Source organism: Clinocottus analis, unplaced genomic scaffold (genome assembly GCF_023055335.1).
Source record: "Clinocottus analis isolate CAN_PGR_092001 unplaced genomic scaffold, fCliAna1.0.p SCAF_31, whole genome shotgun sequence".
Lineage (NCBI taxonomy): Eukaryota > Metazoa > Chordata > Actinopteri > Perciformes > Cottidae > Clinocottus > Clinocottus analis.
This window is the reverse complement of record NW_027176054.1, coordinates 2,178,242-2,191,318: the sequence shown is the minus strand read 5'-3', so window position 1 is coordinate 2,191,318 and position 13,077 is coordinate 2,178,242. Positions and strand designations below refer to the sequence as shown.

General features: G+C 44.4%; 1 protein-coding gene across 1 annotated transcript in view; it reads left to right on the top strand.

The window, feature by feature from the left end:
• The first annotated feature begins 533 nt into the window (after nt 1-533).
• Nucleotides 534-13,077, top strand: part of LOC137798784 (protein phosphatase 1 regulatory subunit 29-like) — a 108,595-nt gene continuing 96,051 nt past the window's right edge. Inside the window, exon 1 of the mRNA XM_068595733.1 lies at nt 534-584. The gene's annotated coding sequence lies outside the window, so the exon portion shown is untranslated. The remainder of the gene's footprint in view (nt 585-13,077) is intronic.

Below are 13,077 nucleotides of genomic sequence, written 5' to 3'. Positions count from 1 at the left end.
AGCTGTTTGAAGTAAAAGTACAACGTATTGTACACACATTGTGTACTCGTGCACACGAATACACACACTAGCGTGGAGATGAAGGAGTTAAAGAACAATGAAGACTTTCTATTGTTTGTTTTGTTTGTTTGTGTCAATCACCTGAAACCTGGAGACACTGAAGCTGATAGTCTCTCTCTCTCTCTCTCTCTCTCTCTCTCTCTCTCTCTCTCTCTCTGCTGGATCGCATGGACCTCGTCTCTCTCCAGGGGTAATACTCTCTCTCTCTCTCTCTCTCCTCCCTCCTCTCCTTCTCTCCCTCCGCCCCTCCCTCTCTCTCTGTCTCTCCCTCTCTCGGTCTCTCTCTCTCTCTCTCTCCTCCCCCCTACCCTCTCTCTCTCTCCCCCCTCCCCCCTCCCCTCTCTCTCTCTCTCTCTCTCTCTCTCCCTCCTCCCCTCTCTCTTTCTCTCTCCCTCCTCCCTCTCTCTCTCTCTCTCTCTCTCTCTCTCTCTCTCTCTCTCTCTCTCTCTCTCTCTCTCTCTCTCTCTGCAGGAGCAGCGTTCCGTCTCTCTCTCGTCTTCCCGCCACAACGGCAGCAGAACGAGGTGAGTCATGAGCAACACGAGCTGCTGGAGACGATGTGATGGAGATGAGATGTGTGTAGATGTGTAGATGTGTAGATGTGTGTTGCTGTGCATGTGTTGTGTGTCTATGTTGTGTGTCTGTGTTGTGTGTCTGGTGTGTGTCGGGGTGTGAGCTCCGCTGCACGCGGAGGCTCTCAGAGGAGATTCATCTGGACGACACACATGTGCACGATGGAAAGCAGATGAGAGGAGGAAGAGGAGGAGGAGGAGGAGGAGGAAGAGGAGGAGGAAGAGGAGAAGGAGGAAGAGAAGGAGGAGGAGGAGGAGGAGGAGGAGGAGGAGAGATCAAGCCGGCCAGTTGTGTTAATATTGCCTCAGTGTGTCTCTTATCTTGTTATAGTGTGTGTGTGTGTGTGTGTGTGTGTGTGTGTGTGTGTGTGTGTGTGTGTGTGTGTGTGTGTGTGTGTGTGTGTGGCAGCAGTCGGGATGCGCCGCGGCTTGCTGCGTCCAGAGCGGGGAGGTGTTTGCTGGAGTTGCTCGTTGCCAAACACCTCCTCCAGCCGTGTGTGTGTGTGTGTGTGTGTGAGTGTGTGTGTGAGTGTGTGTGAGTGTGTGTGTGTGAGTGTGTGTGTGTGTGTGTGTGTGAGTGAGTGTGTGTGTGTGTGGTGAGTGTGTGTGTGTGTGTGTGTGTGTGCAACAGCAGCGGCGATATCAGCTTGTGCGCTTGCGAGCCTATGTGTGTGTGTGTGTGTGTGTGTGGTGTGTGTGCTCGCTAACATTGGGTGTGTCGGTTGTAATCGTTTTAAGATTAATAAATAAATAATAATAATAAATAATATTAATTGATTAGTGATCCGACAGAGAGAGAGAGAGAGAGAGAGAGAGAGAGAGAGAGAGATGGCGCCCGACAACCACCTCTCTCTCTCTCTCTCTCTCTCTCTCTCTCTCTCTCTCTCTCTCTCTCTCTCTCTCTCTCTCTCTGATTTATCTCTTCTCTTCATTCCTCTCTTTACTCCGCTGTCATCTCACTGGACAGGACGCTCTCCGTCTGGCCAATAGGAACAACTCTCCTCCTCTTCCTCCTCCTTCTCCTCCTCTTCCTTGTCCTCCTCCTCTTCTTCCTCCTCCTCCTCTTCCTCCTCCTCTTCAGCTTTTTGTACTGAACTAAATCCTCATAAAGACAGTAAATAGATTCAAACTTTTGCACATTGCACGCTCTCTTCAGAGTGCACCTCCTCTCCTCTCTCCTCTCTCCTCTCCTACCTCCTACCTCCTATCTCCTTTCCTCTCCTCTCTCCTGACACTTGAAGGATAAACATGACAACATGGTTGTTCAGAAGTGGGCGTGGTCAAAGGAAGCGGTGACATCGCCCCGCAAGGCCGTCTGTAGTTTTAGAGCTGAGATACACAGTGTGTGTGTGTGTGTGTGTGTGTGTGTGTGTGTGTGTGTGTGTGTGTGTGTGTGTGTGTGTGTGTGTGAGACATGGCTCATAAACAATGTCTCACACACACATGATTTACTTTGAGAACTAGTGAGTGAAATGAGCCTCAGGAGCCCGTTCACGTTCACATGAACTCTTTGAGTGGACGTCAACATGAGAACATGACGAGGGTCTAGTGTGTGTGTGTGTGTGTGTGTGTGTGTGTGTGTGTGTGTGTGTCCCATCTCTACCGTAAAGCTCCGGCGCCGAGGGGAAGAGGAGCAGTGGATTGGATTAAAGGCCCCCGAGGGCCAAACCCAATGCAATGAACATGTGAGGAGGGCAGATCAGAGAAAAGAGGGATGGAGGGAAAGAGAGAGACGAGGAGCGAGGAAGAGGAGGGGCGAGAGAGGGATGAAGGCCGGCTCTGTATCTGCGGCGCTCACAAAGGCACGACATCACATTCAGACCTTTAAACGTCGAGACTGAACTCATGAACGTCAGCGAGGAGAGATCAGAGACCGCAGAGAGAAAAGAGAAACATGGCGGCGCTTTGGACGCGACACAAAGTCAATTATGAGTAATTAAAAGAATGAAGGAATCACAAGGCCGAGGTTGAGCCGTGGATATTGACGACACGCTGCTCAGGTTTCTGATATCAGTCAGTATCATTTAATGAGACGATGAATGAGTTATTGGGACGTAACTTTGAATGAATATTAGTTTTGATATGAGAGTGAAGCTCTGCACTGAAACCTCTGAAACTTTGTTCTTTGTCAACCTTTTCAGAGAGAAAGTTCACATTGGATCCATTGGAGAGAATGTTCTCATGTTGAACGTTCACATGTTGAATGTTCTCCTGTTGAATGTTCTCATGTTGAATGTTCTCATGTTGAATGTTCTCATGTTGAATGTTCTCATGTTGAATGTTCTCATGTTGAAAGTTCACATGTTGAATGTTCTCATGTTGTGTTATGGTTTGTTAGAGTTGTGACTTTACAGCTGCTTCATTTCAAACTAATAATCATCCTGAAAGTCATTTTTTTATAGTTGGACATGAAACCTTTTCATTTCTTTCTGTGAGTCATCTTCATTTCCTCTGAACCAGAAACATGTAGACTGATATTTACACATCTGAACAACATCTCACATGTGTTCCTCTTATTGTAACACAACATTATTAAACAGCCCTCGTGGCTGCAGAGACACACACTTTATAGTTCGGGGACATTTTAGAGGAAAGGTCCATTGGACCCCAATGCCCCAATGGACCCAATGGACCCAATGGACCCAATGCCCATTGGCGCCCAATGGACCCAATAGGCATTGGGTCTATTGGGTCCATTGGGGTCCAATGGCCCCGATGGCCAATGGGTCCATTGGTCCATTGGTCCATTGGGTCCATTGGGTCCATTGGTCCATTGGTCCATTGGGGCTATTTAAATGTTCTCATGTACCAAACCATATATGTCACTTGTATATTTCTTATGGTGTTCAATACGTCCACATATAACAGTTTAGGCTTTTCTTCATAAAACAAGCTATGATTTACAGTTTAATACAGTTTTCTTCTTCTTCTTCTTCTTCTTCTTCTTCTTCTTCTTCTTCTTCTTCTTCTTCTTCTTCTTCTTGCGTAATCCCGATGAAGAGGAGCGCGGCGTTCCCAGAGCGGGACGCCGCGAGGCGACTCGACTCCGTCACTGTTATTAGGTTTTTGTAGAGATCGTTGTGCTGCTAGTTATTGATCACCTGGGAGGTGTGAGGATACATCCTCTCTCTCTCTCTCTCTCTCTCTCTCTCTGTCCGTCTCTCTCTCTCTCTCTCTCTCTCTCTCTCTCTCTCTCTCTCTCTCTCTCTCTCTCTCTCTCTCTCTCTCTCTCTCTCTCTCAGCTGTCTCAATAACACCAGGAGAAGGGAACTCTGACATCTCTCCAATAAAGAATAATCCACACAATGAATTTCACTCCAAGAAGCAGCCTGCTGTCTAAACACTCCTCCCAGTAACGAGGCTCCTGCTACTGGGAAGAGATCCTCACATCCCAACATGATGAGGCTCTTTGCATATCCTCAACATGAGCATACGCACAAAACAATGCCTTTAAGTGTGTTCAGGCTTCTTAACATCACGGCATCGAGCCCCGTTTTCAGAAAATCCGAATCCTTAATATCCCCGTAATAAAATCAGATTATCTCCTCCACCACAAGGTATATTTGAATACTTTAAAAAGGTATAATGTACAGAAAACCCTTGGGAACAGAGATAATACATTCATATATGTGTTACTGGTATATTGTTGTATGATGCATGGTGCACAGAAAAGGAAAACATTTATATATTTTGCAAAAAATATAGTATCTGCCTTTGTTGAGTGAAGTTAAGTATTGTGTCAATGGGTTTATTTTGTTTTATTGGGAGTATTTAACAATAAAATGTCATCAAAGGAAATATAATTTTAACCTTTACGTGGTTAATTAACCAAAAAAAAACTTCCGACACCGATTTTAACAATCAGCTCGTTCCTCATGTGACGTAAATGAAGCGCTCCTTTGTAATGGACGTCGGTCCGCCTCGGCTGTTGGACCCCAGTGCATGCTGGGATCAGCTGCGGCGACGCCCCTGACCTCGGAGAGGAGGACGTGGGCGTCGACATTCGATTGAGGGTTCGAAAAAAAGACGACGCTCGATAACAGAAAACCCAAATTTGATGTTTCCGTCGAGCCCAAACGTCAAATGTTGGCTGTGTGTGTGTGTGTGTGTGTGTGTGTGTGTGTGTGTGTGTGTGTGTGTGTGTTTGATCCGTGACCCTGTGAAGTGGCAGCTTCTCGTTTTCCTTCCTCTCCTCGGTTTCCCTCCACACATGTGAGAGTGAGAGGAAGACGTGTGTGAGGAAGAGGAAGATGGAGATGGTCCGACGACGCCAGCGGCCGGGCGGACAAATCTTATCGCCGCCCCGACCGACTGTTTCTGTTTTGTTTCCGTCTTCCTCCCGTTGTTAAATGCCAGACCGGCTGCTGCCGATAAGTACGAAGAAGAAGAAGAAGAAGAAGAAGAAGAAGAAGAAACAGCGTTTTGTGTTGCTGTTTCAGAGACGAATGCAAAAAGAGGAGGAGAGGGGAGATAGTGGAGCGAGGAAGAAGAGGGCCTGAGGGAGGAGAGGAAGAGTTTCACCGCTGTGAGACTGTGACAGTGAGCTCAACAAGAAGCAGTGTGTTTCATACATGGAGCAGTGTGTTGTTTCCTACATGAAGCAGTGTGTTGTTTCCTACATGAAGCAGTGTGTTGTTTCATACATGAAGCAGTGTGTTGTTTCATACATGAAGCAGTGTGTTGTTTCCTACATGAAGCAGTGTGTTGTTTCATACATGAAGCAGTGTGTTGTTTCATACATGAAGCAGTGTGTTGTTTCCTACATGAAGCAGTGTGTTGTTTCATACATGAAGCAGTGTGTTGTTTCATACATGAAGCAGTGTGTTGTTTCATACATGAAGCAGTGTGTTGTTTCATACATGAAGCAGTGTGTTGTTTCATACATGAAGCAGTGTGTTGTTTCATACATGAAGCAGTGTGTTGTTTCCTACATGAAGCAGTGTGTTGTTTCCTACATGAAGCAGTGTGTTGTTTCATACATGAAGCAGTGTGTTGTTTCCTACATGAAGCAGTGTGTTGTTTCATACATGAAGCAGTGTGTTGTTTCATACATGAAGCAGTGTGTTGTTTCATACATGAAGCAGTGTGTTGTTTCATACATGAAGCAGTGTGTTGTTTCATACATGAAGCAGTGTGTTGTTTCATACATGAAGCAGTGTGTTGTTTCATACATGAAGCAGTGTGTTGTTTCATACATGAAGCAGTGTGTTGTTTCCTACATGAAGCAGTGTGTTGTTTCCTACATGAAGCAGTGTGTTGTTTCATACATGAAGCAGTGTGTTGTTTCATACATGAAGCAGTGTGTTGTTTCATACATGAAGCAGTGTGTTGTTTCCTACATGAAGCAGTGTGTTTCATACATGAAGCAGTGTGTTGTTTCCTACATGAAGCAGTGTGTTGTTTCATACATGAAGCAGTGTGTTTCATACATGAAGCAGTGTGTTGTTTCCTACATGAAGCAGTGTGTTGTTTCATACATGAAGCAGTGTGTTTCCTACATGAAGCAGTGTGTTTCCTACATGAAGCAGTGTGTTTCCTACATGAAGCAGTGTGTTTCATACATGAAGCAGTGTGTTTCCTACATGAAGCAGTGTGTTTCATACATGAAGCAGTGTGTTGTTTCATACATGAAGCAGTGTGTTGTTTCATACATGAAGCAGTGTGTTGTTTCCTACATGAAGCAGTGTGTTGTTTCATACATGAAGCAGTGTGTTTCATACATGAAGCAGTGTGTTGTTTCCTACATGAAGCAGTGTGTTGTTTCATACATGAAGCAGTGTGTTTCATACATGAAGCAGTGTGTTTCCTACATGAAGCAGTGTGTTTCCTACATGAAGCAGTGTGTTTCATACATGAAGCAGTGTGTTTCCTACATGAAGCAGTGTGTTTCATACATGAAGCAGTGTGTTGTTTCCTACATGAAGCAGTGTGTTTCATACATGAAGCAGTGTGTTGTTTCATACATGAAGCAGTGTGTTGTTTCCTACATGAAGCAGTGTGTTTCCTACATGAAGCAGTGTGTTGTTTCATACATGAAGCAGTGTGTTTCCTACATGAAGCAGTGTGTTTCCTACATGAAGCAGTGTGTTTCCTACATGAAGCAGTGTGTTTCCTACATGAAGCAGTGTGTTGTTTCATACATGAAGCAGTGTGTTTCATACATGAAGCAGTGTGTTGTTTCATACATGAAGCAGTGTGTTGTTTCATACATGAAGCAGTGTGTTGTTTCCTACATGAAGCAGTGTGTTGTTTCATACATGAAGCAGTGTGTTTCCTACATGAAGCAGTGTGTTTCATACATGAAGCAGTGTGTTGTTTCATACATGAAGCAGTGTTGTTTCATACATGAAGCAGTGTGTTGTTTCATACATGAAGCAGTGTGTTGTTTCCTACATGAAGCAGTGTGTTTCCTACATGAAGCAGTGTGTTTCCTACATGAAGCAGTGTGTTGTTTCCTACATGAAGCAGTGTGTTGTTTCATACATGAAGCAGTGTGTTGTTTCATACATGAAGCAGTGTGTTGTTTCCTACATGAAGCAGTGTGTTGTTTCCTACATGAAGCAGTGTGTTGTTTCATACATGAAGCAGTGTGTTGTTTCCTACATGAAGCAGTGTGTTGTTTCATACATGAAGCAGTGTGTTGTTTCATACATGAAGCAGTGTGTTGTTTCATACATGAAGCAGTGTGTTGTTTCATACATGAAGCAGTGTGTTTCCTACATGAAGCAGTGTGTTGTTTCATGAATGAAGCAGTGTGTTGTTTCATACATGAAGCAGTGTGTTGTTTCCTACATGAAGCAGTGTGTTTCCTACATGAAGCAGTGTGTTGTTTCATACATGAAGCAGTGTGTTTCCTACATGAAGCAGTGTGTTTCCTGCATGAAGCAGTGTGTTGTTTCATGAATGAAGCAGTGTGTTGTTTCATACATGAAGCAGTGTGTTGTTTCCTACATGAAGCAGTGTGTTTCCTACATGAAGCAGTGTGTTTCATACATGAAGCAGTGTGTTTCCTACATGAAGCAGTGTGTTTCATACATGAAGCAGTGTGTTGTTTCATGCATGAAGCAGTGTGTTGTTTCATACATGAAGCAGTGTGTTTCATACATGAAGCAGTGTGTTGTTTCATGCATGAAGCAGTGTTCCCTCAAGGATGAAAAAAATGTATATCTGCAAAAAAAAGGACTTTTAAAAGATATTTTGATGGTAACTCTGAACATTCAGCATGATATGAGCCAGATTCCACTAAAATGCCTCCTGGAGCGTCAATAAGACACCTTTATGGAAAGATTAAGACCTAAAGAATCAGAATCTGCAACAAAAATCACAATAAAACAAAGTCTTGTCCTGTTAGGAAGGAGCTTCAGTCAGAAAACTGTGTCGTTCAGTTCAAAATATTACATATTTTATGCCAAAAGATCGTCTGAATGGGGCATGCTTCGATGTAAAATGGGAGCGGGAGGATTTTCGCGCACGGTTTCCAAAAAGGTTAAATGAAAGAATACACAACCGTCCAGCGGCGGTTACTCACACTACGCAGCACAGAGGGATTGATGCCCTTTATGTGCAGTCGCAGTCGGAGATGGCCGAGCTAGATGTGTAACGCTCTTCACTCGGTGAGCAGCCTGCAGGCAGACCGGACGATCCTCCCATGAGCTCCTCTCGGGGTAAAACTTGTTTACGGCGACGGTTTCTAAATCCATCGGGAGTTGATGATGTGTTGAATATATTTGTCGTTTGGCTTCCGGACGCGTAAACACACACTCTCTCTCTCTCTCTCTCTTCAGTCTTTCTTTCTCCAGCGATACTGTCTTGCACAGTTTATTTTGTTTGCCTGAAACTTTCGTAATCTTTCCCCGTGTTGCCCGGGGCGCCGAAAGAAAACAAATTTAAAGTTAAAAAATAGATAGAAATGCAAATCTCAGTTGGGTTATGAAATGAAAAGACCTGCGTTTAGCTAGAAGGTGGAGGGAATGAAATCAAGAAGAAGAAACCGCTTCTGATTCAGACTTTCTGCATTCCCAAACCTCTCTTCTACATGCTGTGTCCTCAATTTGTCCTGGATTTGAAACACACAGAAGTGAGGCATCCTTCTTCTTGAAGCCCTTTTACCGGGATCATTCTGCATCTGTCCGGTATTAAGACTTTCTTTAATATAGAAAATAAGCCCAGCCGATGGGGAGCGATTCACGGCTGAGGGTCAGAGGTGGAGCAGCTCTCACCGCGAGAGAACAGCAGATTGCAAAGAGCTGGCGAGGCCGAGCCTCTGCATCTCAGACTTCTGAGAGCTGGAAAGACAGAAGGATGTGATTTTCTACTGATAACTCTTCTTGGCGAGAGTGAATGGTTAAATGCTTTGGAAGCACAACATTTATATTTTACTACTTTTACAAAAAAAGGTCTAAATTCTCTTTTGTGTGAAGGTGGCAACCGAACGTCTTCCTCATCTGAAGTGGTTATGAGTGATTCTCTACCAAGCAGAGGGCGCTTTAATGCTTTTTTCATGTCAAGCCTCTCTATGGTTTTCTTTGTTTGCTTTTAAAACCTCCAGCGAAGGCAGAATAAATATGTAAAGGACGGATTTCGATGGGCCGACACCGCGGCAGAGGTAGCGCTCACGAGTTCCTACGATCTAACGCTTCAACGACACTCGGACCCACTCGTCCCGCAATTCTTGACAAAGTACCTTCAACACTCGTGCGTCTCAATCTGAGTTCTTGTGGCTTCTGCAGTCTGATGAGAGAGCGCCACTGGAAACAAATCCTTTTGTGAAGCTGCAGCCAAAACGCATCAGTCACTCAACAAAGTGAACTGCAGAACGCGGGACTTTTTCCAAAAGTTGCAAAAGCCCGAAAGCTGTGCATTTCTTTAGAGGAATGTTTTTTTCTTCTTCCCAAAACGAGTGCCTAAAATCTCACTCGCGACTCACAAATAAGTCCAAAGGTCTGACAGGGAAGCGGCACGAATCGCTGCCGACCAAGCGAAGACGATCACGTTACTTTTCCCTGATTCGTCTCTGTGTTCTTCTGCCTTGGTTCCCGTGTTCGGTTACACTCGGCGGGGCGGCGGCGGCTCGGATGTTTAAATATGTAGGAGACAGCGTCCAGCTGCAGTTACAGCGTGCCGTGAGAAATGTTCCTCTACACACCTGAGATTCCTGAGAAGAATCCCAGTCGAGGCGGTGCATTAGTGTACCTCGGACGGCGATAATGGCCGACTGGCTCCGGCTGTCACAATGCGGCGCGTTTGTAGCTTTAACAGCCTCGCCAGCACTTTACAATGTGTTGTTGTCTCCCGGTGAGAGCTGCTCCACCTCTGACCCCTCGGCCGTGAATCGCTCCCCACGGCTGTTTCTTTATTGAAGCCGTTGCCGAAAAGCATGCGCTCCAACTCCTGCAGCGCTGCGTAAAGATGATTCAATATTACAGTTATTAGCAATGTTTGCAGAGGACGTGGCCATCTGTCATTACTTTAAAACAAATCCTCTCTGCACGCCACCAAAGAGAAGACAGGGGAGGAAATATGAATACAAAAGTGGCACCAATTCTGAAGAAAAGCTTTGAAAGAAGAAGTGTTGAGTAGAGAAAAGTAAAGTAGTAATGTTTTAAAGCAAAAAGAACAATCCAGCCTGTATACATGTGACAGTTTTAATAATCGTTAATTTAAGTTATCCTTTTTCCCGAAATGCATGATAATTAGTTTTCCTCTTGTTAAATCGGGTATTTCCTTAACTCAATATGGATTGAATGAATATTCATGACGACATATATTTCATGTACACATATCGAGCTGAGAAATGTACATTTTTGTGAATGCAAATTTTAAAATAGTTTTCTTGCCGAATGCTATTTGTTAAGGATATCCAATGCATAAAAAAATAGAAAAATAAAAATGAAAGACAACTAAAGCTACAATTTTAAATTAATTAAATTAAACATGCATACACACAAAGTGCAGATGAGATGGTTTCCCTCACTTTTCCTGGATCATTTGGCACTTTGCCCATTGATATACAGCATATTTATGTGTGCCATAAAATAAAATCTAAGCATCCACACAGAAAGCTTCTCTGCTCCTCATCGTGAACAACCTCCTTTCATTTGCTATTTATTCCTTTCATTGGGATGCTCGCCTGCAGGCAGACCCGGGCAGATACAGCGGCGGGTAATTACGTTTTGAATAGCCGGAGAACACGACGGCGTGCACTTTACTCATCTGATCCCGAGTCTGGCTCAGAAAAAGAAAAAAGAAAGATTCCCACTTTCCATATGAGAGCTAGCGGAGAGTGAAACATGATTGGCCTTTACTTCAACTGTCGGATCTTGGTTGGCTCTGATTGAATGATTCACAGGAAAATACCAATTTTCACTTTGACACTCCAGCTGGAAGTCTGATTAGTTTCCACCTCATTTCGCTTTTAAAAAAAATCATATACATCAACCATTATTCCTGTTCCTTCGTTTGGACCAATCACTTCACTCGTGCTTATTTGGAATTAAAGATGTCTGCAAAAGTCACAAAAGACGATAACCCCTGATACAAAGTCTGCGAGGACTCATCGTTGGGAAAGGACACAGCTTGTCCTGACTTCATCCCCCGTTTCAATCAGTCCTTTTTCCTTCCCCCTCTCCGCCGTCACGGAGCTAAAACGAAGCGAGCAGAAAGGTCCGGCAGCGGGAGGCTGCGACCTTATCTTGCAAATGAGGTGTCGGCTACTGTTGGGCTCACGCGTGAAGATAACACCGGGAACCATTTCCTTTCTCCGCTCCTCGCTCTAATTTAGACAGATACCGCTAAGCCTGCAGGGATTGTAACTAATTACCTGTCGAACACTTCAAAAAATCAAAAGGAAGCGCGTTATCGCTCTTGTATCTGCCGCGCCGAGCGATTCGTCCGTGCATTTTTTTTTTTTTTGAAGCTTTTCGTGTTTCCCGGTGTGAAGTGGATCGTGACCGCCGGCTCCTTGACTCGAGATGCCGCTCGCGACGCGAGATGGAAGCCTGTAGGAGTTGTGCATCCAACTTTGATTCCATTGTGTTGCATTTTTCATTATGTGATCTCAATTTAGTTTGTTTCTGTCTGCTTTTGATTTCTCTTTTTTTGTTGTTGTTGTTGCTGCAGCAGTGCCCCAATTCCCCAACAGGGATCATTAAACTTTCATTTCGTCAAATCTAAGAACCATGTAAGCTCGAATTGGACATTTTCGTTCCCGGCAAGCCGCTGAACTTGCTGCGGTCTATTCTATCCAAATTATTTAGGGCGTTGACGTCTTGCATCTTCTGAACAGACTGTGTGTAATTATAGATAGACACATGCTGCTCCACGGGGGGCCCCGGGCCCTCAGAGGCTCCTTGTTCCCAGACTCCCAGAGTAGATTCTGTTGTCGCATTTCAGACGTTTGAGTTCTCAATCTCATGTCCGTTGTCCGTCATCCAGAATAACTGCATTACTCGCGGTGATACTATCTTACCTTACGGGGCGGGGTCACGCACTTGTTCACACACTCACGTTGTGGGGACTCGTAAACTATTCGGGGACACGAGTCAGTTCATGTTTGAAGTTTAATTAAAACTTGGTTTCGCGGTTTAGTTGAGTCGCCAGGTCGCTCAGGGTGTGTGTGAATGTGTGTGTGTGTGCGTGTGTGTACATGCATGTGTGTGCGTGAGTGAATGACTTCCTTTTTGCAATGTGAAAAAGTACAATCAAGGTTCTCAGGTACAATCAACATGGTATACCATTACCTACTGCATTTCAGACGCTTGGGTTCTCAATCTCATGATTGTTGTCCATCATGCAGAAGTATCTACATTACCTGTGGTAAGTCTGACTTACCTGACGGGGCGGGGTCACGTACTTGTTCACACACTCACGTTGTGGGGACTTGTAAACTATCTGGGGACACGAGTCAATTCATGTTTGAAGTTTATTTAAAACTTGTTTTTGCAGTTTAAACTTAGCATTGTGTAAAGGTTGGGTGAAACATGAAGAGTGTTGGTTAAAGACTGAAAATTAATGCAAGTATTCTCAATGCATATTTAGGGACCAACAATTGTGTGTATTTTGCACACGATAGGAAACATCAGTACAAAAGAGTGTGTATATACAAAGTGAAGGCACATATTCTATCACATATCTCCTTACCTTCTAATAGCACAGCACTCCACCAGAAAGCTCTTCCACAAGATTTAGAAATTTGGCTCTGATGGAGTCCACACCAATTTGGCCGGTCCTAAGTCCCGCCCCTTTTCGCTATGTACTCCAATAACAGTTGAGCAAGCTCAGAACCTACGTCTACTTTCCTGTTATACTTTGATACATTACGTCCATTTAAAGGTGACGCATCACAATCTTCTAAAGACATGTGTGTGTGTGTGTGTGTGTGAGGTCATGGATACAACAGCTCCCCCCGTGGACAAAGACGGTAATGCAGCACCATGGTCCCTTTAGA